Below are 27,856 nucleotides of genomic sequence, written 5' to 3'. Positions count from 1 at the left end.
TGTCATTGACAAGCTTTCTAAAGTGGCTCATTTCCTTCCAATCAAAGAATCCATCACAGCAGCTCAGCAGGCAGAGCTTTACACCTCCAGAATTGTCTCCTTGCACGGCATTCCACAATTGATTTCTTCTGATCGTGGAAGCATCTTCACCTCTAAGTTCTGGGACAACTTCCAGAAGGCCATGGGCACAAACATTCGCTTCAGCACAGCTTTCCATCCTCAAACTAGTGGCCAAGTCGAGCGAGTCAATCAAATTCTTGAAGATATGCTCAGGGCTTGTGTCATTTCTTTTGGCATGAAATGGGAAGATTGTCTTCCATATGCTGAATTCTCCTACAACAACAGCTTCCAAGCGAGTTCGGGCAAGGCCCCATTTGAGATTCTCTATGGCAGAAAGTGTCGTACTCCTCTCAATTGGTCAGAGACTGGTGAACGCCAACTTCTTGGCAATGACTTAATCACTGAAGCTGAAAAAATGTGTAAAGTCATCCGTGAAAACCTCAAAGCCGCGCAATCGCGCCAGAAGAGTTACTATGATAGTAAGCACCGTGATTTGGCTTTCGAGATCGGAGACCATGTCTACCTCCGCGTCTCTCCAATGAAAGGCACTCATCGCTTCGGTATCAAAGGGAAGGTTGCCCCTAGATACGTGGGTCCTTTCAAGATCATTGGCAAAAGAGGCGACCTCGCCTATCAACTTGAGCTTCCTTCCAACTTCGCGAACGTGCACGATGTGTTCCACGTGTCACAGCTCCGCAAGTGCTTCAAGGCGCCTGAGCGCACTATCAACTTCGAAGAGATTGACCTCCAAGAAGATCTGTCTTATCATGAGCACCCCGTTGCTATTCTTGAAGAAACTGAGCGCAAGACTCGCAACAAGTCAATCAAATTCCTGAAAGTGAAGTGGTCGCACCATTCCGACCGGGAAGCCACCTGGGAACGCGAGGACCATCTCCGTTCCGAATATCCGGAGTTCTTTCAGTCCTAGATCTCGGGACGAGATCCTCTCGTAGTGGTGGAGTGTTGTAACACCCCGGATGTAACTTTCCATATTTTTAACTCCGACTCTTGCCATTTTCGGATATGTGCTATGATATTCCCTTCGTTGTCGGGTTTTTGTCTTTCGTTTTGTATTTTGTCATGTCATGCATTTCATATCATGTCATGCATTTCATATCATGTCATCATGTGCATTGCATTTGCATACGTGTTCGTCTCTTGCATCCGAGCATTTTCCCCGTAGTCCGTTTTGCAATCCGGCGCTCCTATCTCCTCCGGTGCACCCCTCTTGTTTTCTTTCGTGTGCGGGTGTCAAACTTTCTCGGAATGGACCGAGGCTTGTCAAGTGGCCTTATTATACCACCCGGAGACCACCGGTCAAGTTTCGTTCCATTTGGAGGTCGTTTGATACTCCAACGGTTAACCGGGCATCCGCAAAGTCCTTTTGTGTGTCCAGCAAAACCCCCCTCAAAAACCAGCCCAAAACCCACCAAACTCTTTTCCATGCTCTAGGTCGTTCGATCACGATCGTGTGGGCGAAAACCGCACCTCATTTGGAGCCTCCTAGCTCCCTCTACCTATTTATATGTGAGCCTCCCGAAAAACGCACGCAGATGAAACCCTAGCCCTCTTCCACCTCGCGCCCGGACAATTTTCCCCGCCGCCGGACGTGTTCGCCGCCTCCGCCCGACGAATCGGGGGCCGCCACCTGTCCCGCCGCCGCACCAGCGCCGCCGGCCCGCGCGGCCCGCGCCTGGCCCGCGGGGCCCGGCCGCCAGCCGCCCTCGCGCCTCCTCCTCGCCCCGCCGCCCGCTCCGGTGTGCGCCGCCGCCTGCGCCGTCTCGCCGGCCGCCGCCGCTCGGCGCCTCCCGCGGGTCGCCGCCGGCGCCTCCCGGCCCCGCCCTCCGGTCTCCCTCACCTTCTCCTTCCTCCTCTTCCCCCGTGCCCCGTCGGCTCCTTCTTCTCTTCCACCGCCGGCGACGAGCACGAGCTCCTCGAACGATCCAGATCCGATCGGGCCACTGTACAGTTGACTTTCTCGAAACCCTAAATTTCCTCCAAGTCTTTGTTATTTCACAGCATATTGCCCTGTTCATCGTTGCATAACTCCTTGCATGTAGCTCTGTTTCGCGCGTGTAATATGTCAGATTGTTCGTCCCGTGATGATCTACATTTTGTTCAATTGCACCATGTTCATTAGAGGTCATCTTGATGCCCAAATCTCTGTTGGAATAGGGCTAGTTGCTGTTATTCTCTGGTTCTTATCAGAACTTGGGGATTTGTCATTTTTGTATCTTTAAATCTGTGCATCTTATGGGCATGAGCTCTACATGTGTTTTGAAGTATGCCATGCCATATTTCCAGTGGTGTAGTCCATGTATTTTTGTGACCTCTGTGGTGACTAGCACAAGCATGCAAAATAGGCTCCGTAATGTTTCTGATTTCAGGGACTTAGTGATTTCTCGTCCTTGTCTGCTGTTATTTTGTTGCCATGTAAACTTGATGCTACAGAGAGATCCATGCATATTTTGGAGATGTTCAGTAAGGATGTTTTGTAGCCATAGTTGTAATTAATGCATTCCTGCAATTGTTTGCAATTATGGAGTGCCATAGCATGACTTAATCTTGCTCTACTTTTGCTATAAAATATTTCTGGCAGATTCTTAACATGATATGCAATTTTGCCAAGCTTATTGTAGTTGATCCACACATGCTATGCAATTGTTCTTGCCATGGTTAGCTTCTTAAACATGCCATCTTGCTGTAGGTGTGCTTGATTTGTCATGCATTGTTCTGTAGTGAGTGCATCAAGCTCACCAACATGTCCTCATATTATTATTTCTGCCATGCTCTGTTTTCTGCCGAGTCTGGAACCTGATCATGAAACTTGCCATGTTTACATGCTTGCCATCATATCTTCTGGTCCTTTTTGGCTTATGGTCAGTAAGGGACTTTTGTCGTATGCATTTAGTAGAACACTGTCATGCCTTATTTTGCTATGTTAAGATCCTGTCGCATGTTGATTTCGTGCTCTGAACATTGCTACTTGATGCTGTTTTCTGCCATGTCCAGTTTTTCACAAAGTCTGTGATCCTGTTATCTTTTGCACTTTTGCCATGCTTGTTTGAGCTTGTTATGTTGTGAACTAGCCGTAGCTCAATGTTCATCTTTTGTCAACCATCTCCTGTAGATTACTTCCATGTGCTTTGTTGCTATGTGGGAGTGCTGTAGCATTGTTGCTTGTTGCATTTTAAGTGCTATCATGCTGGTAATCGCAGATTCGTGGCATTCTTGTTTTGCTTGCCATTTGCAAGCCGTGCATCCGTTTCCGGTGATCTTTATATCGATTTCGACCGAAATCATCTCATATTTCCAGTGGCATGCTTGGTTTGCCAAGTTACTGCCTTGTTCATCATTTTCCTTCCGGAGCACGCATATGCATCGCATATCATATCTCGCATATCATACATGTTTTGCATCATGTTGCTTGAGCATTCCTCGTGATTGATTGTGGTTCCGTTGCTTGTGTTCTTGTCTTGGGTAGAGCCGGGAGACGAGTTCGTGAATGAGGAACCTGTTGAGTACGCTTACGAGGATCAAGCTTTCGACAACTCTGAGAACCTTGCAGGCAAGATGACCACCCCTCGAAATCACTTCTATCTTTGCTTTGCTAGTTGTTTGCTCTATTGCCATGCTGCGCTACCTATCACTTGCTATATCATGTCTCCCATATTGCCATGACAGCCCCTAACCATCCTTTCCTAGCAAACCGTTGTTTGGCTAAGTTACCGCTGTTGCTCAGCCCTTCTTATAGCGTTGCTAGTTGCAGGTGAAGTTGAAGTTTGCTCCATGCTGGAACATGGATATGTTGGGATATCACAATATCTCTTATTTAATTAATGCATCTATATATATTTGGTAAAGGGTGGAAGGCTCGGCCTTATGCCTGGTGTTTTGTTCCACTCTTGCTGCCCTAGTTACTGTTATACCGGGATTATGTTCCTTGAGTTTGCGTTCCTTACGCGGTCGGTTGATTTATGGGACCCCCTTGACAGTTCGCCTTGAATAAAACTCCTCCAGCAAGGCCCAACTTTGGTTTTACCATTTGCCACCTAAGCCTTTCCCCCGGGTTTTCGCGAGCCCGAGGGTCATCTTATTTTAACCCCTGGGCCAGTGTTCCTCTGAGTGCTGGTCCAAACTAGAGCACCGTGCGGGACCGTCCCTTGGCAACTTGATGGCGACTCTCCGACGGCTATTGAGACCCGTCGGGTCAGAGAACTCCTTCATACAGCACTGGCGCAACAAGAGGCGTACTCCTACAGCCGGGATAGGATCCACTCAACCCCTCGTCCAGGGCAGAGCCCGAGTTACAGCCGGCACATGGTCTCGGCGACCGGCTCAAGTAATGTCCAACGCCATGACCCGCCCCCTGGTCATGGCCCGGCTCATAAGGGAGCCTTCTACGTAGCAGACCATGCACGCCAGGAGGCGGAGCAGGCGCCTCAATTGACGGCTTACCAAACCCCCCCGGCTTATCCGACGACGTCCGTTGATGCGGGTATCCCTACCAGAACCGGGGGTGTCCCTTGCTTGGTGCCAGCTATCCGTAATGAACGTCTACCCAAGGACTTCAAAGGACCTAGGAAGGTGCCTAACTATACAGCAGACTTACAGCTTGCAGCCTGGATTGAGAGTTATGAGATGGCTATGGAATTACTGGAAGTCAGTGAGGCGGCCATGGCCAAATATTTCACCATGATGTTAGATGGAACTGCCCGCACGTGGTTGAAAGGGTTACCGCCGAACTCCATTGGGTCTTGGGCTGAGCTGAAAGCCCGGTTCATTCAAAACTTCAAAGATACCTGCAGGCAATCTATGTCAATTGTGGATCTGACTAACTGTAAGCAGCAGGAGGGTGAATCCACGACCCATTGGGTTCGCCGGGTCAAGGAGATCATACATTCATCGGATAAGATGGATGTCGGCTCTGCAGTCTTAATGTTGGAACAAAACTGTCGCTTTGTGCCCCTAAAGATGAAACTCGGGCGGCTTAAGCGTGACTGTACTGATATGGGTACACTGATGGCGGCTCTTGTCAAGTACGCCGATTCTGATGGTACCAAGGATCCCCCTTCAGATGATGAAAGGACAGGGAAGGGAAAGAAAGAACGGCAATGGCAAGAGTCCTCAATTTAACCCGGGGAATCAAGGAGGAGGCAAGCGCAAGGCCGATGGCAGCCTAGAGTTTGTAGCCAACACCAACTCTCAAGGTAATAACCAGCGACGCAAGGGGAGGCCCCCTCCCCGAGGCGGCGGGTCAGGACCTTCTCTGGAACAGTTGTTGAATGAACCTTGTCCGAGACACGGTTCTAGAGAGAAGCCAGCGACTCATCTGTGGAAGGATTGTGCTATCATGAAGGCCTTTAAAAACTACAATGGTCCGGGTGGCGGCTCAGGCTCCGGCGGCTTCCATGGCCCGGGCGGCGGGTCAAATTCCGGTCCTCAGAACGGTCAAGGGGGCTTTAATCAACAGTCTGGTCAGGGTCATCAACAGCAACAGGGGGGCTATCAGACCAACCCAAAGCAGCTTAGCGGTGGACAGTATCACGTGTTCACCACTAGTTTGTGCAAACGAGACGAGAAGCTTCACAAGAGGGCTGTTAATGCTGTTGAGCCAGCGGTTCCACACTACTTACGGTGGTCGGAGCAGCCCATAGTGTGGAGTAGGGAGGATCACCCTCCCCGGGTGGATAACCCGGGCCACCTGGCCTTAGTGGTGGCTCCTCAAGTGGGAGGCTATAAGTTCACAAAGGTACTCATGGATGGAGGCAGCAGCATCAACATCCTCTATTATGAGACTTTCCGTCGTATGGGACTAGTTGATAAGAACCTCAGCCAGTCAAATACCATCTTCCATGGTGTGGTACCCGGTAAATCGGCTTATCCAGTCGGCAAGATCGAACTGGAAGTGGCCTTCGGTGATGAGAACAACTACAGGGTGGAGAAGTTGACCTTTGAGGTGGTCAAGATAAGAAGTCCTTACCACGCCATATTTGGATGGCCGGCTTACGCCAAGTTCATGGCACGGCCGTGTTATGTGTACTTACAACTCAAGATGCCGGGTCACAACGGGACCATTACGGTTCACGGCAGCCGGAAAGTGGCTCTGGAGTGTGAGGAAGGTGACGCGGCTTATGCAGAGTCTGTTTGTGCCACAGAAGAGTTGAAATTTTATAAAGACAATGTCGACCCAACAGATATGACTTCTCTGAAAAAGCCAACCACGGAGAATGAACCAGCAATGAAGTTTAAATCAGCTGATGAGACTAAACTTGTTGATTTTGTTCCAGGTGACTCGTCTCAGCAGTTCAGCATCAGTGCAAATCTGGACCCGAAATAGGAAGGCGCGCTCATCGAATTCATCCGTGAGAATAGGGACATCTTCGCATGGAAACCTTCTGACATGCCAGGTGTATCTAGAGAACTCGCTGAGCACACTCTCAATGTTGATCCAAAATTTAAGCCGGTCAGACAGTTCCTTCGACGGTTTAACGAAGAGAGGCGGAAGGCTATTGGTGAAGAAGTGGCCCGGCTTTTGGCGGCCGGGTTCATTGTTGAGGTTTTTCACCCAGAGTGGTTGGCTAACCCGGTGCTTGTACTTAAGAAGAACGGCACCTGGCGGATGTGTGTGGACTACACGGACTTGAACAAGGCGTGTCCGGCTGATCCTTTTGCTCTCCCCCGTATTGATCAGATCATTGATGCTACGGCAGGTTGTGCACGCTTAAGTTTCTTGGATGCCTATTCCGGGTATCATCAGATTAAGAGGGCAGTTAAGGACCAGGAGAAGACGGCGTTCATCACTCCCTTTGGAGCCTTCTGCTATGTCTCTATGCCCTTTGGGCTCAAGTGTGCGCAGGCGACTTACCAGCGTTGTGTACAGAATTGTCTCCATAAACAGATCGGGCGCAATGTTCACGCTTACGTGGACGATATTGTGGTTAAGTCCATCAAGGAGGAAACCCTGATAGATGACTTAAGGGAAACCTTCGATAATCTCTGTCTACAAGATGATGCTTAACCCGGCCAAATGTGTTTTTGGTGTTCCTGCGGGCAAGCTATTGGGCTTCTTGGTTTCTGACAGAGGAATTGAAGCTAACCCGGAGAAGATCAAAGCTATCACTTCTCTAGCTAAGCCGGCATGTATAAACGATGTTCAGCGTTTGGCAGGTCGCATCGCTGCTTTAAGCCGGTTCATAAGCCGCTTGGGTGAGAAGGCTATGCCCTTATATCAGTTGATGAAGAAAACTGACAACTTTGTCTGGAATGATGCAGCTAATACCGCTTTTGAGGATTTGAAAAAGCAACTGGCGGAGCCCCCCGTCCTTGCTGCTCCGGTTGATAAGGAGCCCTTGCTACTGTATGTGGCGGCAAACGCACGAGCCGTCAGCGTGGCTATTGTGGTGGAGCGCAAGGAGGCGGGTAAGGAGCATCCGGTTCAGCGGCCGGTTTATTATGTCAGTGAGGTGCTCATTGAGTCCAAGCAGCGGTATCCGCATTGGCAGAAGCTCGTATATGGGGTGTTTATGGCGAGCCGGAAGCTTAAGCATTATTTTCAGGGTCATCCCATCACTGTGGTCAGTTCCGCCCCTCTCGGTGATATTATCCAGAACAAAGAGGCTACAGGGAGAATTGCTAAGTGGGCTATAGAACTTGGACCTCATGACCTTAAATATGTGCCACGCACTGCTGTTAAGTCTCAGGCCTTGGTAGATTTCATCAATGATTGGACAGAGTCCCAAGTACCTGAGCAGAAGCCGGATAACACTTATTGGACTATTCACTTTGATGGGTCCAGGCAGCTGGAGGGCTCGGGAGCTGGTGTTGTCTTGGCTTCCCCTAAGGGTGACAAATTCCATTATGTGCTACGGTTGATGTTTCCTTGCACTAACAATGCGGCTGAATACGAGGCTTTGCTCCACGGTCTTCGGGTGGCTAAGGAGATGAGCTTAAGCCGGGTGAGGTGCTTTGGTGACTCAGACTTGGTGGCTCAACAAGTATCAGGCACCTGGGATTCTAAGGATCCTCTAATGGTGGCTTATCGCCGCGAGCTTGATGCCATTGCTGGGCACTTCCAGGGGTACCAAGTGGAGCATATTGATCGCCGGAGGAACGAGGCGGCGGATGCGTTAAGCCGGCTAGGCTCTCAGCGAAAGCCGGTGCCGCCTAACACTTTCCTGGATGTCCTGTATAATCCTTCGGTCAAGTTGCCTACAGAAGAAGATTTGGCCGTCCCTGACCCGGAGGCGCAACTGGTGGCAGCTCTTCATGTCATACCAGACTGGACAATGCCATATCTGGCTTATATAACCCGGGGAGAATTGCCTGAAGAGGAAATTATGGCCAGGCAAATAACCCGGCGGGCTAAGTCAATGATTGTTATCGATGGCGAGTTGTATCATCGCAGTGTTTCAGGGGCATTTCAGCATTGTATCTCCCCTGAGGAAGGTCAAGAGATCTTGCGCGAGATCCATGAAGGGGATTGTGGCCATCATGCCGGTTCAAAATCTCTTGTGGCCAAGGCTTTCCGTCATGGTTTTTACTGGCTGATGGCTCACGCTGATGCAGAGGACTTGGTCAGTAAATGTGATGGCTGCCAAAGGTTCTCACGACGGGCTCATGTGCCGGCTCAGGAGTTGAGGATGATTCCAATCGCCTGGCCCTTTGCGGTCTGGGGGCTTGATATGGTTGGGCCTTTCAAACGGTCCAAGGATAAGAAGACCCACCTCTTGGTGGCAGTGGACAAATTCACGAAGTGGGTGGAAGCTGAGCCAGTTAGCAAGTGTGATGCAGCCACGGCGGTTCAATTTATGAAAAAGGTGATCTTCCGCTTCGGCTTTCCGCACAGCATCATAACAGACAATGGCACTAATCTGTCCAAAGGCGCTATGGAGGAGTTTTGTCAACGAGAGCATATCCGGCTTGATGTTTCTTCAGTAGCTCATCCCCAGTCTAATGGTCAAGCTGAGAGAGCTAACCAGGAGATTCTGAAGGGCATCAAACCCCGGCTTTTGGTCCCTTTGCAACGGACGCCGGGTTGTTGGGTGGAGGAATTGCCCTCCGTCTTATGGAGCATCAACACTACTCCTAACAGGTCTACAGGCTTCACGCCTTTCTTCATGGTTTATGGAGCAGAAGCGGTTCTCCCCAGCGACATCCGTCATGATTCACCTCGTGTGGCGGCTTATGTTGAGACGGATAATGAACAGGCGCGCCAAGATGCTCTAGACTTGTTGGACGAACAGCGTGATGTGGCAGCCGCCCGTTCAGCAATCTACCAACAAGACCTGCGCCGTTATCATAGCCGCCGGGTCAAGTCACGGGTCTTTCAGGAAGGCGACCTGGTGCTCCGGCTCATCCAGGATCAAACAGATGCACACAAGTTATCCCCACCTTGGGAAGGGCCTTTTGTGGTCAGTAAGAACTTGCACAACGGGTCATATTACCTCATTGATATCCGGGAGCATAAAGACTCGCATAAATCTGAGGAGGAGACCCGTCGGCCGTGGAACATAGCTCAGCTTCGGCCTTACTACACTTGAGCTACCGGCTCTTGTGGTGTATATATTTATCTCAGCCATGTATATATTATGATAAGCAATAAAGCAGGACCTCTGTCCTTTTTTCTCCTCCAAATATACGTGTCATACTAATTTGAAAGGAGGATCCGGCTTATGGTCGCATTCGAGTCTAGCCGTAAGCAGTAAGATCACTTGGGGGCTTCCTGTTCAAACATGGGTCGTATTCGAACCAAAGAGAACATAGCTGTCGATACCCATTTGATTGGCAAAGTGCCGAGCTCATTGGGAGGTTGCCTTTGGTCATATTTGAATCATAGTGTAACCCCTCTGAGAACCGACGTGGATCGTATTCGAATCAGCGTCGTTAAACAATTTTCAGAATCACTTGGGGGCTTCCTGTTCAAACATGGGTCGTATTCGAACCCAAGAGAACATAGCTGTCGGTACCCTCTTGATTGGCATCGCCACACCCATTGGGGGCTATATGATCGTATCCGAATCTTGGCTTAAACCCCTTTCGGGCCGGGTCTCTGGTCGTATTCGAACTGGAAGCCCCTAAGTTCCGATTTATCGCAAAGTCTACTCTGATTATGACAACGTGTGCATGGCCGGGTTTCACTTACCGGCTTAATTTTGGTTTATCTTGTTAGTTGAGCATAATGGGTGTCATCAAGACAAGTAAATTCGAGTTAAGATACCAACCGTGCTACCCGGGTTATTTAACCCGGAAGTATGCTTACAGGCTGTTGAGTGTGTTATCACGACTGTGTTCAGAATATAGTTAAGGACCAGTCTTTTTGGTTTGTATTCCGGGTTATCCATCTCAAACACCTGATTCTCAGGGCGGTAAGCCGCCTTGCGGCTTGTGATTTGCCTTTCTATGCAGATACTTACAGGGACTTTTTAAGGTTGAGAAGGACAAAGGGGTAATTACGACCCGGAGGAACACAAAGGATAATTTCAGGAGTTTCCAGCATTCATTACGTGCACGATGGCACGGCAGAGATAAAATGTTGCACCTAGTCTATTACAAAATTCTTCAAGTCTCAAGGTTGGAGCGTTGTTCGGTGAACCGCCAGCCGCTTTACGCTGCCTGCTGGGTTGAAGTCCCCGGCTCGTCTTCTGCTCCGGTTGATCCCAAGACCTCGAAGGTTGACGACTTCCAGTCGATGCCGCTGAGAGCTTCGAACTGGGCTTCTTCGTCAATTAACCCGGCCGGGTTAATCTCGGGGGCGAAGGTGTGCTGACGAGCCGGAGGAATCAGACTAAGAGCTTCATAGCGAGGGGTTGGAATCCTCTGATTCTCCGCGTTGTACCCCGGCTGATACTTGGTTAAGTCGGTGTCATTCCCGATGATGGTGGCCACCGGGCGTACAGCCTTAACACACGCCGCGAAGTCCTTCTGGTTGAAGGTGGAGCTGTCTTCCTTCAAGCTCGGGTAACCCAGTGCGATGTCTGCCGGGTCTAGCTCCGGCAGGAATGCTTGGCCCGGCTCAGCGCGGCAATTGCTCCGGATCTTGCGGAGGCTCGGCGTAGCTCCTGGATCCGCTGTGGCAGAACAGCAAGCCGGTGCAGGACTTCGGCCAGATGGGTTGGCACCTCGTTGGATAGGGCCACCACAGCTAAAGCGCGCTGTGACCCGGTGTAGAGTTGTTCCACCAGGGTGTACACGGCCTTTAGCTTGGTGACCACGCTCTGGTTCAAGTTGGCGCTTCTGGAACCTGTTTAACAACATCAGATGACCCGGTGACAAGGATGAATCCGGAGATGTAAACATTCTAACATGAATGAAAGCCGGTGAGGCGACTTACCGAAGATGGCAGCTACCATTTGGGACACTTGGCGCTTTAGGCTGGAGAGTTCGGCGGTTTTTTCAGAGAGTGCCTTCTCCGCCTGTTCCGCCCGGGTCATCAGTGCGGCTTTCTCCTCAGCCCAGGCCTTCCGCTCAGCGTCGAATTCAGTCTTCAATTTCTCCTGAGCGGCGATGCTGGAGACAAACTTGGCATTCGCCTTCCGGGTCTCCATCTCTTGAGTCTTTAACCGGCTCTTGAGATCCGCCAGGTCCGACTCTAATTTCTTGCCAACAGCCTGCATATATTTCCGGGTTATTGACAGTCATTCTATAAAGTCCCAAGCGCTTTCCAAGCAAAGACACTTGGCACTTGGGGGCTAATGCATATTGAACGTATCTATCTATGTACGGCCGGCTCAGTTCAGTAAGCCGGAATCTAAGTCTACAACATATTCAAGTATAAGTGCTAGACTTGGGGGCTAGGATGACAAGGATCACTATGCAGAAATAAGAAAACAGCAGAAGGTTACCTCAGATTTCTGTTGGATCTGGTTGACCATGGCGATCTCGGCGTCTCGGCTCTTGTGAACTTGGCTGATGTAGCCTGAGACAAGCTCTCCAATGCTTAAATCGGTGTAGCTGGAGAGATCCAGATTCACCCGATGGGGTTGCAGCAACTCCCCCTTCGCGGAGCATTTGGCCAGTGCGGTCGGCCTCCCCGGCTCAACATACTCCGTCCGGGTAATTACCACGTCCGGGTCGTTAGCTGGTGGGGCTGAGCCGGACGCCTCCGGATTAGCTGACGCTTCGGTCGTTGTCTTGGTGGTCAGGGCAGGGGCTTCAGGCGCCGTATCCATGGGAATGGTGGCCTCGGAGGCGGCTGGCGGATCTTGAGCCGTCGTCTCCGGCTCAGGCAAGTCCGGCACTCCGGCTGACCTGGTCTTCTTTGTTCTTTTGGTGAGCTTTGCCTGGGCACTGAAAAGACATAAGTGTTAGGCATGCAAAGAGTTAATACAGACAGATAATGTAAGGTGATTGTTATTACCCGGGTGCAGTCTTGAAGGCCGGCAGACTTGATTGCAGGGAGTCACCCGAAGAGGGGGAGGTCTCCTGGTAATTGGAGTCAGAAGAATTAAGTGGTTGACGGATAACACCCGCCAACGGATGAAAAGGGTACAAGTGAGAAAAGACCTCGGTGCGACGTTTCTTTGTCGCGTCGGGTAACCCGGCGGAGAGGTCGGTGTCCTTGCGGGCCCAGGTGAGACGTCGGCTTTCGTGAACCTGCTGCTTCAAAAGAAATTGAGGGTCTTGATGAGCTAATGGATGAGAAAAGCTTACTTTCTGGGTTACCCTTCGGACTTTCAGCTGTGGCAAAGGCTCCGAGTCGGAGGGGAGTAATGTTACCTCTTCAATCACCGGGTTACTGGCGCCGGTGTCATCCTGTCAATAAGCAAAATGATGGTAAAGTGGACAGCAGCAACCAGTAAATACGGCAAGAGTTTAAAGGTTTAAGGGTTACCTCTGACTCGGAGCTATCGCTTAATTGCAGCAGCTCCGAAGCAGTGGGTCTGTTTCCCTTTTTGCGAGGGGCGGCTCTCTTGGCGGCTTTCTTCGCCTTCCTGGCCTTCTTGGCCGCCTCATGGTCATACTTGACCCGCCAGAATTTATCATCAGCCTGAAAAATACAGTAATGAGTTCTTAGTAAGATGACAGGTAAAAAATGGAAAGGTTAAAGTCAGCGGCTTACCGCTGGGGCTGGATTGGTCTTGCAGAACGGGGCTAGCCCGGTTCTTCCACAGTCTGCCAGGCTCTCGTTTAACAGAGCCTTGGTCTCTTCTTCCGCAACGTCTTCTGGAAGATCATTGCGACTGTGTCTCTGCGGGTCATCCTTTCGCCCGCTGTACTCACACATTAAGCCGGGACGGCGGCTCAATGGGATCACCCGCCATGAGATCCAGACCCGGACCAGATCAATTCCGTTCAGACCATTGCCTAGCAGGGCCTTGATCTTGTTGATCGTTGGAAGCAAAGGTTGGCGTTCCGCGGCAGTAAGTTTGTCGGATAACGGGTGAGTCGGCTCCAGGCGTGTTGGGCGAAAGCCGGGCAGTGGATTCTCGTCAGCCAGGGATGTATCTTGGCAGTAGAACCAAGTCATATTCCAGTCCTTAGGGTGGCTCGGCGGCTCTGCGTAAGGGAACAGACAGTCCCTACGTCGCTGGATGGAGATGCCGCCTAACTCTAGACTTGGCCCGTTGGCACACTCATTTTGGCGGTTCAAATAAAACAGCTCTCTGAAGAGCAGTAGACTCGGCTCTTCTCCAAGATATACTTCACAAAAGACTTGGAAGTTGCAGATGTTGGATATGGAATTGGGTCCTATATCCTGAGGTCGAAGGTCAAAGAAGTTGAGTACATCCCGGAAGAATTTTGAGCCGGGCGGTGCAAAGCCCCGGCTCATATGGTCCGCAAAGATCACTACCTCCCCCTCCCTCGGCTGTGGTCTTTCTTCGGACGGATCAGGGGCACGGTAGGACATCACTTCCTTCCTGGGCAGATATCCGGACTTAACGAAGTTGGCCAGGGTCTCATCAGTGACGTTGGATCTCATCCAGTTGCAAGTGATGGGAGCTTTGGGAGGCATGGTGACGGTTGGTGATCTATGATAAAGAAGAAGGTGTCCGGGTTAATTATAAGCCGGAGTTTATCATTCAAACTACAATGACGGCTTATGAAGGGGACTAATGGTATGTATTGATACGATGGGTTATCTAAGCCGTCGGGGCATTCAGGATGAGTTGGTCATCTACGGCTTACTGCGGTTAAGTCGGAAGATACTACAGAGCATGGTTCTCTTTAAACCGAAAAGTTCTACGGCGCGTGTTTTCTTTAAGTCGGAAACATAAGCCGCCAAGATTCAAGGGCTGCAGTTTTTACTAAGTGTGGTAAAACAGATTTCATATATTACAGTAACTTTTTCGGATCAAAATGGTCGGGCAAGATGAAAATTTTCTAGACCTAAAGAAACAGAAACAGGAGAAGTTCTTAAGGCGGAACATGGTCTTTAAGCAGTAAAAAGAGGATTTTTTGCAGATGGAATGGATCTCGAACATTTACCGCAAAGGTTCTACGAAGAGTTAAGATCAACGGGGGCAGTGACTACAGGGGTTACTGAAACTTGCGGCAATGGTGAAGAACGCGAAGAACACAAGATGAACCCTACCACAGATTGGTTCTAGCAAGGCAGGGAAGACTCACCGGAGTTGAGGAAGAGCGGAGGTCGCCGCCGTTATCTGGTCCGGGTAAGGGTGATGCAGCAGCCGGGTCGATGAAGATCAGGGGCGCGACGGCGGCGGCGGCGGCAGAGGCTCGGGCAGAGGAACGACAGCGCGAGGAAGAAGAAGGAGAGTGTGAGAAGAGAGTGCCGGGCCGGCCTATTTATAAGGCAAGTCATAAGTGGGCGCGATATTCAAGGAGACCACGGCGTGGTTATCTCCCCCTCACGGCGCCTCGATTTTCGGAAAGACAGTAACAGCAGAGATCCGTTGCGGATCTGGCGGAGTAAAAAACGGACTTAATGGAGGATGACGTCACGGCGGATTATCCGGAGTCCGGAGAATGACGTCACGCCGGGTTATGGCCTTCACACGAACGGTAAGCCGGAGATTTTTTCTGTCGGCAGAGTCGAAGATTGACACGAGCCGGCTCAAGTCAATCTGGGGCCTAATGTTGAGGATATAGACCTGGGAGTCACCCGCCAGGAAGGCCGGGTTACACTAAGGGTCATTGCCAGAAGCCCGGAGCTAAGTTTCAAGATAATGGGCCAGAGATGGGCTGAGACCCGGCGATGGCTTAAAGCCCGTAGTACAATCTTTATTGTTATAGTAGACTTGTAGTGTAAGGCAAGTATTGTTTAGAGTCCGAGCCGGACACTCTTATGAGCCGGCCGGGACTCTAAGGGCCGCTGGGCGTCAGCCTCCCTATATAAAGGGACAACCCAGCAGCGGTTTAGGGGCGACAACAATCTCATCGAGAGCCGGGCATAGCTGTTTAGCTCCCTGGCGATCGTAACCCTAATCAATAAAACCTTGAACTGGACGTAGGCTTTTACCTTCACCGTAAGGGGCCGAACCAGTATAAACCCTCGTGTTTCTATTCCCGCATAACCCCTTCAAGCTTCCTAGTTGCGATGGCTCCACGACTAAGTCCTAGCTCAAGGACATCTGCCGTGACAATTCCACGATAGTACCTGTACGCTTCGCTTATCCGGTGTGCCCTGAGAACAAGATATGTGCAGCTCCTATCGGGATTTGTCGGCACATTCGGGCGGCTTTGCTGGTCTTGTTTTACCATTGTCGAAATGTCTTGTAAACCGGGATTCCGAGACTGATCGGGTCTTTCCGGGAGAAGGTTTATCCTTCGTTGACCGTGAGAGCTTATGATGGGCTAAGTTGGGACACCCCTGCAGGGTATTATCTTTCGAAAGCCGTGCCCGCGGTTATGAGGCAGATGGGAATTTGTTAATGTCCGGTTGTAGAGAACTTGTTACTTGACCCAATTAAAATACATCAACTGCGTGTGTAGCCGTGATGGTCTCTTCTCGGCGGAGTCCGGGAAGTGAACACGGTCTGTGTCATGTATGACGTAAGTAGGAGTTCAGGATCACTTCCTTGTCATTGCTAGATGACGACCGTTCCGTTGCTTCTCTTCTCGCTCTCTTTTGCGTATGTTAGCCACCATGAACTTCCGTAAGCCTTTCTGCTATGTTGGAGTGCTGTAGCATTGTTGCTTGTTGCATTTTAAGTGCTATCATGCTGGTAATCGCAGATTCGTGGCATTCTTGTTTTGCTTGCCATTTGCAAACCGTGCATCCGTTTCCGGTGATCTTTATATCGATTTCGACCGAATTCATCTCATCTTTCCAGTGGCATGCTTGGTTTGCCAAGTTACTGCCATTTTCATCATTTTCCTTCCGGAGCACGCATATGCATCGCACATCATATCTTGCATATCATACATGTTTTGCATCATGTTGCTTGTGCATTTCTCGTGGTTGATTGTGGTTCCGTTTGTTTGTGTTCTTGTCTTGGGTAGAGCCGGGAGACGAGTTCGTGAATGAGGATACTGTTGAGTACGCTTACGAGGATCAAGCTTTCGACAACTCTGAGAACCTTGCAGGCAAGATGACCACCCCTCGAAATCACTTCTATCTTTGCTTTGCTAGTTGTTCGCTCTATTGCCATGCTGCGTTACCTATCACTTGCTATATCATGTCTCCCATTTTTCCATGTCAGCCTCTAACCATCCTTTCCTAGCAAACCGTTGTTTGGCTAAGTTACCGCTTTTGCTCAGCCCCTCTTATAGCGTTGCTAGTTGCAGGTGAAGTTGAAGTTTGTTCCATGTTGGAACATGGATATGTTGGGATATCACAATATCTCTTATTTAATTAATGCACCTATATATTTGGTAAAGGGTGGAAGGCTCGGCCTTATGCCTGGTGTTTTGTTCCACTCTTGCCGTCCTAGTTACTATACCGGGATTATGTTCCTTGAGTTTGCGTTCCTTACGCGGTCGGGTGATTTATGAGACCCCCTTGACAGTTCGCCTTGAATAAAACTCCTCCAGCAAGGCCCAACTTTGGTTTTACCATTTGCCACCTAAGCCTTTTCCCCCGGGTTTTCGCGAGCCCGAGGGTCATCTTTATTTTAAACCCCCGGACCAGTGCTCCTTCGAGTGCTGGCCCAAACCGAGCGATGTCCGGCGCCCCCTGGGCAACCAGGGTCTATGCCAACCCGACGTCTGGCTCATCCGTTGTGCCCTGAGAACGAGATATGTGCAGCTCCTATCGGGATTTGTCGGCACATTCGGGCGGCTTTGCTGGGCTTGTTTTACCATTGTCGAAATGTCTTGTAAACCGGGATTCCGAGACTGATCGGATTTTTCCGGGAGAAGGTTTATCCTTCGTTGACCATGAGAGCTTATGATGGGCTAAGTTGGGACACCCCTGCAGGGTATTATCTTTCGAAAGCCGTTCCCGCGGTTATGAGGCAGATGGGAATTTATTAATGTCCGGTTGTAGAAAACTTGCTCGCTTCGCTAAAGGTGGCCTTAAAGAGGATCTGCAGTTAGCTCTCGTTCTTGTTGAGCCTACTCAGTTTGATCAATTCTACAATATGGCACTGAAGCAAGAGGCTGCTCAGCTCAAGTGTTTGGCTTCTAAGAAGAGAGTCAGAGACGCAGTTCAGTCTTCTTCTTCCTCACTTGTGACAGCTAAGCAACAGAAGTTCTGGTTGCCTCCTCCTCCTCCGTTTCGTCAGCCTTATCAGCAGAAGAACAAAGGTGGCCATGGTTCTTCCAACTCTTCCAACTCTGGCTATCAGAACAAGTCTCAGAATCAAGCTCCAAAGTCCAATGCTCCTTATCACTGTCCACTCTCAGAGGTGACTTGCAACAAGTGTCGGCAGAAAGGTCAGTATGCTAACAAGTGCTTCAACCAAAGGCGTCTGCCTCCTCCTCCTCCTGTCAGATCTTCCAGCAATGCAGTGGTCAAGCATAATCCAAAGTCTGCAAAGGTGAACATGATGAATGCAGCTCAAGCGGAGGAATCTACTGATGTGATAATGGGTAATCTTCCTGTTAATGATATTCCTGCAAAAGTTCTTTTTGATACTGGTGCATCGCTTTCTTTCATATCAAGACCATTTGCATTTAAGCATGAGTTGGTTTATCAAGATTTGCCTAGACCGTTATCAGTTGTCTCTCCGGGTAAATTCATGAATGCAAGCTCTATGGTTCCGAATGTTTCCATCAAGATGGGAAACTATAAATTTCAGTCTTCTCCAATTGTTCTTGGTGACTCGGATATTGATCTTATTCTCGGGATGGACTGGCTTTCTAAGCACAAAGCTCAACTTGATTGTGCTGCTAGGGAAATTCAATTGACACACTCTTCTGAGGATGTGATTATTTTTGCCGCTCGTGATGAAACCATTCGGTTCTTTTCTCTCAATGAGAAGGGCGAATTGAATGCCATCTCTCAAATTCTAGTCGTTTGTGAGTATCAAGATGTCTTTCCAGAAGAGCTTCCGGGTATGCCTCCTCATCGGCCAGTTGAGTTCGTCATCGAACTTGAGCCTGGCACTGAACCCATTTGCAAGCGTCCATACAAGCTTGGACCCAACGAGCTGAAGGAATTGAAGAAACAGCTCGATGAACAAGAGCGTCTAGGTTTGATCAGACCGAGTTCATCTCCATGGGTCTGATGAACATGGCAATATGCTGTAGGTATGCTTGTTTTGTCATGCATTGCTCTGTAGTGAGTGCATCAAGCTCACAAAGAGGCCTTCATATTATTGTTTCTGCCATGCTCTGTTTTCTGCTAAGTCTGAAACCTGTTAACGAAACTTGCTATGTTTACAAGGTTGCCATCATATCTTCTGGTCCTTTTTGGCTTATGGTCAGTAAGGGACTTTTGTCATATGCATTTAGTAGAACTGCCATGCCTTGTTTTTTCTACGTTAAGTTCCTGTAGCATGTTGATTTCGTGCTCTGAACATTGCTACCTGATGCTGTTTTCTGCCATGTCCAGTTTTTCACTAAGTCTGTGATCCTGTTATCTTTTGCACTTTTTCCATGCTTGTTTGAGCTTGATATGTTGTGATCTAGCAGTAGCTCAGTGTTCATCTTTTGTCAAGCATCTCCTGTAGATTACTGCCATATGCTTTGTTGCTATGTTGGAGTGCTGTAGCATTGTTGTTTGTTGCATTTAAGTGCCATCATGTTGTTAATCGCAGATTCGTGTCATTCTTGTTGTGCTTGCCATTTGCAAACCGTGCATCCGTTTCCGGTGATCTTTATATCGATTTCGACCGAAATCATCTCATCTTTCCAGTGGCATGCTTGGTTTGCCAAGTTACTGCCTTGTTCATCTTTTTCCTTCCGGAGCACGCATATGCACCGCATATCATATCTCGCATATCATACATGTTTTGCATCATGTTGCTTGAGCATTCCTCGTGATTGATTGTGGTTCCGTTGCTTGTGTTCTTGTCTTGGGTAGAGCCGGGAGACGAGTTCGTGAATGAGGAACCTGTTGAGTACGCTTACGAGGATCAAGCTTTCGACAACTCTGAGAACCTTGCAGGCAAGATGACCACCCCTCGAAATCACTTCTATCTTTGCTTTGCTAGTTGTTTGCTCTATTGCCATGCTGCGCTACCTATCACTTGCTATATCATGTCTCCCATATTGCCATGACAGCCCCTAACCATCCTTTCCTAGCAAACCGTTGTTGGCTAAGTTACCGCTGTTGCTCAGCCCTTCTTATAGCGTTGGTAGTTGGAGGTGAAGTTGAAGTTTGCTCCATGCTGGAACATGGATATGTTGGGATATCACAATATCTCTTATTTAATTAATGCATCTATATATATTTGGTAAAGGGTGGAAGGCTCGGCCTTATGCCTGGTGTTTTGTTCCACTCTTGCCGCCCTAGTTTCTGTCATACCGGGATTATGTTCCTTGAGTTTGCGTTCCTTACGTGGTCGGGTGATTTATGGGACCCCCTTGACAGTTCGCCTTGAATAAAACTCCTCCAGCAAGGCCCAACCTTGGTTTTACCATTTGCCAACTAAGCCTTTTTCCACTGGTTTTCTAGAGCCCGAGGGTCATCTTTATTTTAAACCCCCGGGCCAGTGTTCCTCTGAGTGCTGGTCCAAACTAGAGCCCTTTGCAGCGCCACCTTGGGGAAACTCGAGGATTGGTTTTAGTTGTACGGACTGCTCATCCGGTGTGCCCTGAGAACGAGATATGTGCAGCTCCTATCGGGATTTGTCGGCACATTCGGGCGGCTTTGCTGGTCTTGTTTTACCATTGTCGAAATGTCTTGTAAACTGGGATTCCGAGACTGATCGGGTTTTTCCGGGAGAAGGTTTATCCTTTGTTGACCGTGAGAGCTTATGATGGGCTAAGTTGGGACACCCCTGTAGGGTATTATCTTTCGAAAGCCGTGCCCGCGGTTATGAGGCAGATGGGAATTTGTTAATGTCCGGTTGTAGAGAACTTGTCACTTGACCCAGTTTAAAATACATCAACTGTGTGTGTAGCCGTGATGGTCTCTTCTCGGCGGAGTCCGGGAAGTGAACACGGTTTGAGTTATGATTGACGTAAGTAGGAGTTCAGGATCACTTCTTGGTCATTGCTAGATGACGACCATTCCGTTGCTTCTCTTCTCGCTCTCTGTTGCGTATGTTAGCCACCATATATGCTTATTGCCGCGGCAGCTCCACCTCATTACACCTTCCTTTCCTATAAGCTTAAATAGTCTTGATCTCGCGGGTGTGAGATTGCTGAGTCCTTGTGACTCACAGATTCTACCAAAACAGTTGCAGGTGCCGACGATGCCAGTGCAGATCATGGGATCGATCTCAAGTGGGAGTTCGACAAGGAACGTGGTCGTTACTATGTGTCTTTTCCTGATGATCAGTAGTGGAGCCCAGTTGGGACGATCGGGGATCTAGCATTTGGGGTTATCTTATTTTCATTTGGATCTTGACAGTAGTCGGTCTATGTGTGTATTTTGGATGATGTATGATTTATATTTATGTATTGTGTGAAGTGGCGATTGTACGCCAACTCTTTATCCCATTCTTGTTCATTACATGGGATTGTGTGAAGATGACCCTTCTTGCGACAAAACCACAATGCAGTTATGCCTCTAAGTCGTGCCTCGACACGTGGGAGATATAGCCGCATCGTGGGTGTTACAAGTTGGTAATCAGAGCCATCCCCGACTTAGGAGCCCCCTGCTTGATCGAATCGCTGACGTTGTTGAGTCTAGAACAAAAATGTTTTGAGTCTTAGGATTATATATATCGGAGAGTAGGATTCTTTTTACTCCTCAGTCCCTTCGTCGCTCTGGTGAGGCCTCCTGACGTAGAAGTTTTGACTATTCTCTCCTCAAATTTCACTAAAAAAAATTTAGGATCACGCGGGTATCTTGGAATCGTCCCGATGGTTTTGTGACGAGAACATTGTTCTTGGTGCCTCCTGACATTTAGGGGTTGTGGCAGTGTCCCGGGGAGTTGAGCTCCGAGGTGTTGTCGTCACAATTTTATCGTTGCAGTTCTGGAATACCTGAGTTTCGCCGACATCGAAATCTCTTTTATGCAGTTGTTGGTGAGATCACCTCGACGCCACCCAGTACTGGGGCGGGAGTTCGGGAGTATTGCCATAACTCGTATAACGGATGCTTTTCGAAGGTTGAGGTAAACGATTTCCGGAGTTTTCTTGGTTATGTGTTGAAGGATGGATACAGCTGGATCTAGGGATTGTTAGTTTGGGTGATATATTTTGTGTCCCCTGTATCCCCAACACCAGATTGCATAACCAGAAAGTTTCGGGAGTTTATAAGTGGGAATTCAAGTAGCTCTTAGGATATCTTTCCGACAGACGCATGGTATGAGATTGGGGTTCGACGTCTAGTGGTCCGCCTTTCCACGGTTGGTTTTATAGTGGTCTCGTAGTGTCTTAAAGAGTCCTTGGCTATGCCGACTCGGGGACGCTTCGTATGTCATGTGCACAGCCTTGTACATGATGGTGCTGTACGATTGAGCCCGTGTGGGCCCCACCACGAAAACTTCGGACGAAATCTGTATCATATGTTTGTTCCGGCTTATTCTGCAAGCCAATCCTTTGTTTTGTTTTGTTTTGTGGTATTCGAGTTGCTTCGAAGTCAAATGTTGAATCCATACCTTTCCTAAACGGTGTTCTCATATTTCTATGTGAATACTAATCCTTCTTGATCATCGAGATCGTCTTGTTAATTCTTTTCCAACCGGCGTGTTTCTCTTCAAGTGCATCCAGTCATTCCAACGTTCGCAAGATCAATTCTAAGCTTTTCCCAACGGTGTTCGTTTCATCCGACCCAAGTTGTCTTTGTTTTCCCACCCTCCCACCCTTTTTCTTCAAGGACTCAGATTTCTTAACCAAGTATCCATTTTATTCACGTGAAGTCCCTTCATTCTTTTCAATCAATGTTCTTACCCGGTGGTTCTCATGAAGATGTTCTTCAAATGTTTTTCTCATGCCGGTGTATCGCTTAATCACTCACCTCTCGCTTTCCATGTGTACCGGAGTGTTGAAGATATCTCAGGAGATTCGTGTTTTCATTCAAGATCCATTCTAACTATTTCGAGGTTGTTACCTCATTCAAGCCATTTATTTCAACCGGTGCAATATCCTTTTCAAGTAATCATTTCAATGGTGGTTCTTTTGAGTGGGCCCTAACCCACAGGTCTTTTTCCAGGATCTTACCTGACTCTTCTAATTTTTCTGGAGTTATTCTCAAATTCTTTTCAAAGTTTGACGTAAGAATGAATTTTTCATCAGTCATTTGTCTTTCTCCAAGATCTTTCAAATTCTTTCATCGTTGGTTCATCATTTTTATTATCCATTGTTCCGGAGTGCCTCAATAATTCAAGGTGGTGTTTCTCATCGTCATTCTCAACATTTGAAGACCGAAGAAGAAATTCTCTTGAATCTTGGTCCGTTCTCTTGAAGATTCATGGTTCTAACTTGTTGTCATCCTCTCAAATTGTTTCCAATCGCGTAATTCTTTTCTTACCCATCCGGAGCATTCCAGAGTTGTTTTCATTTCTTGATCATCCGAAGGCCATCATTTCAGAAGATTTCTTCATTCTAAGTTTTCAGCCTCGTTCTCCAATTATTCTAAATTGATGTCTCTTCGTTCATCTCCATATTCTTCCGGGCATCACTCAAATATCCTCTAATCAGTTCATGATCTCTTCGTTCTCGTGTATCTAAATTCTGTCAAGTATCTTCATTCATTTTCTAATTCTTTCCGGTGAATTGTGCCTTTGCTACTTTCATTTTCAATTCTTACGGTGGTTCATTCAAGATTTCTCTTCCTTCGTCACATATCAATTTATTCGTTGTTTCAATCCTACCAGTGGTTCAATGAAGACCTTCACAAGTTTGCGCAATATCCATCTTAATCCTTTCTACGTGAATAAGTAGTATGCCAAATCCGTTGTTTGTCATCAATTTATATTGGTGAAGGATACGCATAACATAATTCTTATTATTGTTTCCTCCAAGTGATTTATTCCTTCTTTCGGAGTTCGTTCATGATATCAAATTCTCGATTCCAAGTTGTTCATCTTTTCTTTCCGGAGCTCCAAGTTATTTCAATTACATCATTTCAAAGCTTCATCTAATCATTGCAAGGCTTCTCCCGGAGTTCTTTTCAACTTTCCCTTTCGTTTGATCATTCTTTTATTACCGGAGTTCTTCATGGAGGCTCTACATGGTGCTTCATCAAGGATTCTTTTCATTTTTTCAATTGTTCTTCAAGATCTCTCTTGAAGTCATGATCCGCCAAGCTATACTCTAAAATAAACATGGTGCTCAACACATGTTTGTTTTGAGAAGTTCAAGTATTCTTCATCTTGCATTCCGAAGTGCAATTCTTTCTCTCTTATCTTTTGAGGTGGTGTTATGTCATTTTTGATAATTTTCTTCATGTTTCATGATTCACAAGTTGTCAGGAATGAGATAATTAAACCCATCATTTTCTCTTCGTTCAAGAGATCTTTTCGTCCAATCAATCTTTTTGTTGGAGTTGTATTGGGTTATGTTTCACCTATAGCCTTCCCTAAGGAATGTAGCTATTTGTGGAGTTTATCAATGATCAAGTTTTCTCCTATCCTCTCGGCGAGAGAAGATTTCATCTCTTCGTTGATCTCAAGCAAGCAATTGTTTCCGTTAGTGGCGGGTTGTCACCTCATAATGTTGAGATGTTTCCATAAGCCCAGTACAGGCTTATTCTTTTTCGTTGTTGGTTTTCCAACAACTCCGTTCTAACCTTCTTGCAAGGATACTTTCCAAATTCAGTTGTGGAAGGTGTTGTCATTTTCTTCTCCATTCTGTTATTCCAATGATCTATCTTCTATTCTTTCTTCCGGAGGCTTTGTGATGTTGCTCTCTTCGACCAATCATCTTGTTTTGTCAAGATCATGTAATTTTTCCTTTCTTATCCGTTTAACCGGAGTGTCATGCCCTCTTTTCAAGTTCTTCCCATTCTGTCAAGTTTTGTCTCCTTCCTCAACCGGAGTGCTGTCTGAAATCTTTCTTACCCCTTGTGCCATTCTTTCTTTAGCTACGGAGGCAATGTGTTGTTAATTTCATCGAGTATCCTCTCATCTTGTCAAATTCATGTTCAATTCCTTCCATTTACAGTCAGAGTGCTGCTCAAATTATATCATTCTTATTCCTTCCCTATCTTGTTTTAACCGGAGTGGTTTAAATATCTATCGTGTCAATTAACCTCAAGGTTCACATGGTGTTCCTTGTCTCTCTTTTCTACCGGTGTGCTGTCATATTCCTTTTGATCTGTTAAGCTCTCGTTTCATATTCTTCAACCTACAAAGGTTCTCGCAATGTTCATTGTTCCTCTTGCTGAACAGAGTGTTTTAAATTTTGTTCATCTCCGTTGTGTCATTTCCTCAAGCTTTGCGACCTCTCAAGGTTCTTTGGTTTCACTCGTTTGTCAAAGAAGCAATTTGTTTTACCTCTTCCCCTTCCGTTTTTCTCTGGTGCCATCCTAGATCTCGGGACGAGATCCTCTTGTAGTGGTGGAGTGTTGTAACGCCCCGAGACCGACGCTTCAGAAGACTTCCATATTTTCGTGATCACCGCGTGTTTCTTTCGGTGCTTGCTCTTTTATTTTTGCATTGCATCATGTCATCATGCCATCATGTCATTAAATCTTTGCATAAAAACCCAACTAAATAAATTGCATGGATCTTCGATCCATTTAAATCGAGGGAACTCACATGGTGATTTCTCTTTATAACATATCCTCCTAATATTTATGGAGCTATTATAAATATTCCATTAGTTTGGAATTAACCGGAACACACTTGCAAACTAATTCCCATGCCTTTTTCCACTTCAAGTTTCACCTCCAAGCTTTGCCGACAATTCTTTTCCCTCTTATCGGGGCCCTTCCTAAATGTTCAACATTTTTGGTCACTTTGTAATCCTACTCCTTGTTCAAACCATTTGATTTTAAACCGTGCAATCTTACCCACTCCGTTTTTCTTGGAACAAGCATATTTTTGTGAGTCCGGGAAAATTGTCCGCATGCGCAAATTCTTTCTCTAACCCTCTCTTTCTTTTCCTTTTCTCTATTTCTTTTCTGCCAAAGAAATAAAGGAGAGACCCCCCCAGCCGGCCACTTGGGCTTCCTGTTAGCCGCAGCACGGCCTTCTCCAGCAGTCGGCCCAGGCCGGCCCATCCTTCTCCGCAGCCCAGCCAGCCTCCCAGGCCTAGGCCCAGTCGGCGCCCCACCTAACCCTAGCCCATCTCTTCCTCCTCTCGATCTCTCCCTCATCTCCCCTGCAGCGCCACCTTGGGGAAACTTGAGGTCTGGTTTTAGTTGTACGGACTGCTCATCCGGTGTGCCCTGAGAACGAGATATGTGCAGCTCCTATCAGGATTTGTCGGCACATTCGGGCGGCTTTGCTGGTCTTGTTTTACCATTATCGAAATGTCTTGTAAACCGGGATTCCGAGACTGATCGGTCTTCCCGGGAGAAGGTTTATCCTTCGTTGACCGTGAGAGCTTATGATGGGCTAATTTGGGACACCCCTGCAGGGTATAAACTTTCGAGAGCCGTGCCCGCGGTTATGTGGCAGATGGGAATTTGTTAATATCCGGTTGTAGTGAACTTGACACTTGACCTTAATTAAAACGCATCAACCGCGTGTGTAGCCGTGATGGTCTCTTCTCGGCGGAGTCCGGGAAGTGAACACGGTTTCTGGGTTATGTTTGACGTAAGTAGGAGTTCAGGATCACTTCTTGATCATTGCTAGTTCACGTCCGTTCCTTTGCTTCTCTTCTCGCTCTTGTTTGCGTAAGTTAGCCACCATACTTGCTTAGTCGCTGCTGCAACCTCACCACTTTACCCCATCCTTTCCTTTAAGCTTAAATAGTCTTGATCTCGCGGGTGTGAGATTGCTGAGTCCTCGTGACTCACAGATACTTCCAAAACAGTTGCAGGTGCCGATGAGACCAGTGCAGGTGACGCAACTGGGCTCAAGTGGGAGCTCGATGAAGATCTTGTTCGTTGTGTTGTTTCTTTTCATGTTGATCAGTAGTGGAGCCCGGTTGGGACGATCAGGGATCTAGCAGTTGGGTTGTCTTCTTTTATTTTGGTTCCGTAGTCAGAGCTATGTGTGTATCTTGAATGATGTATGATTATTTATGTATTGTGTGAAGTGGCGATTGTAAGCCAACTCTTTATCCCATTCTTGTTCATTACATGGGATTGTGTGAAGATGACCCTTCTTGCGACAAAACCACAATGCGGTTATGCCTCTAAGTCGTGCCTCGATTGCTGAGTCCCCGTGATTCACAGATTCTACCAAAACAGTTGCAGGTGCCGACGATGCCAGCGCAGATGATGGGGTCGATCTCAAGTGGGAGTTCGACGAGGAACGTGGTCGTTACTATGTGTCTTTTCCTGATGATCAGTAGTGGAGCCCAGTTGGGACGATCGGGGATCTAGCATTTGGGGTTATCTTATTTTTTATTTGGATCTTAACCGTAGTCGGTCTATGTGTGTATTTTGGATGATGTATGATATATAATATTCATGTATTGTGTGAAGTGGCGATTGTAAGCCAACTCTTTATCCCATTCTTGTTCATTACATGGGATTGTGTGAAGATGACCCTTCTTGCGACAAAACCACTATGCGGTTATGCCTCTAAGTCGTGCCTCGACACGTGGGAGATATAAGTTGGTATCAGAGCCATCCCCGACTTAGGAGCCCCCTGCTTGATCGAATCACTGGCGTTGTTGAGTCTAGAATAAAAAAAGTTTTGAGTCTTAGGATTATATATATCGGAGAGTAGGATTCTTTTTACTCCTCAGTCCCTTCGTCGCTCTGGTGAGGTCTCCTGACATAGAAGTTTTGACTATTCTCTCCTCAAATTTCACTAATTTTTTTTTGGATCACGCGGGTATCTCGGAATCGTTCCGATGGTTTTGTGACGAGAACATTGTTCTTGGTGCCTCCTGACATTTAGGGGTTGTGGCAGTGTCCCGGGGAGTTGAGCTCCGAGGTGTTGTCGTCACAATTTTATCGTTGCAGTTCTGGAATACCTGAGTTTCGCCGACATCGAAATCTCTTTTATGCAGTTGTTGGTGAGATCACCTCGACGCCACCCAGTACTGGGGCGGGAGTTCGGGAGTATTGCCATAACTTGTATAACGGATGTTTTTCGAAGGTTGAGGTAAACGATTTCCGAAGGTTTCTTGGTTATGTGTTGACGGATGGATACAGCTGGATCTAGGGATTGTTAGTTTGGGTGATATATTTTGTGTCCCCTGTATCCCCAACACCAGATTGCATAACCAGAAAGTTTCGGGAGTTTATAAGTGGGAATTCAAGTAGCCTTAGGAT

This window comes from Aegilops tauschii, chromosome 4 (genome assembly GCF_002575655.3).
Source record: "Aegilops tauschii subsp. strangulata cultivar AL8/78 chromosome 4, Aet v6.0, whole genome shotgun sequence".
Taxonomy (NCBI): domain Eukaryota; kingdom Viridiplantae; phylum Streptophyta; class Magnoliopsida; order Poales; family Poaceae; genus Aegilops; species Aegilops tauschii.
Note: the sequence above shows the minus strand (reverse complement) of the source record.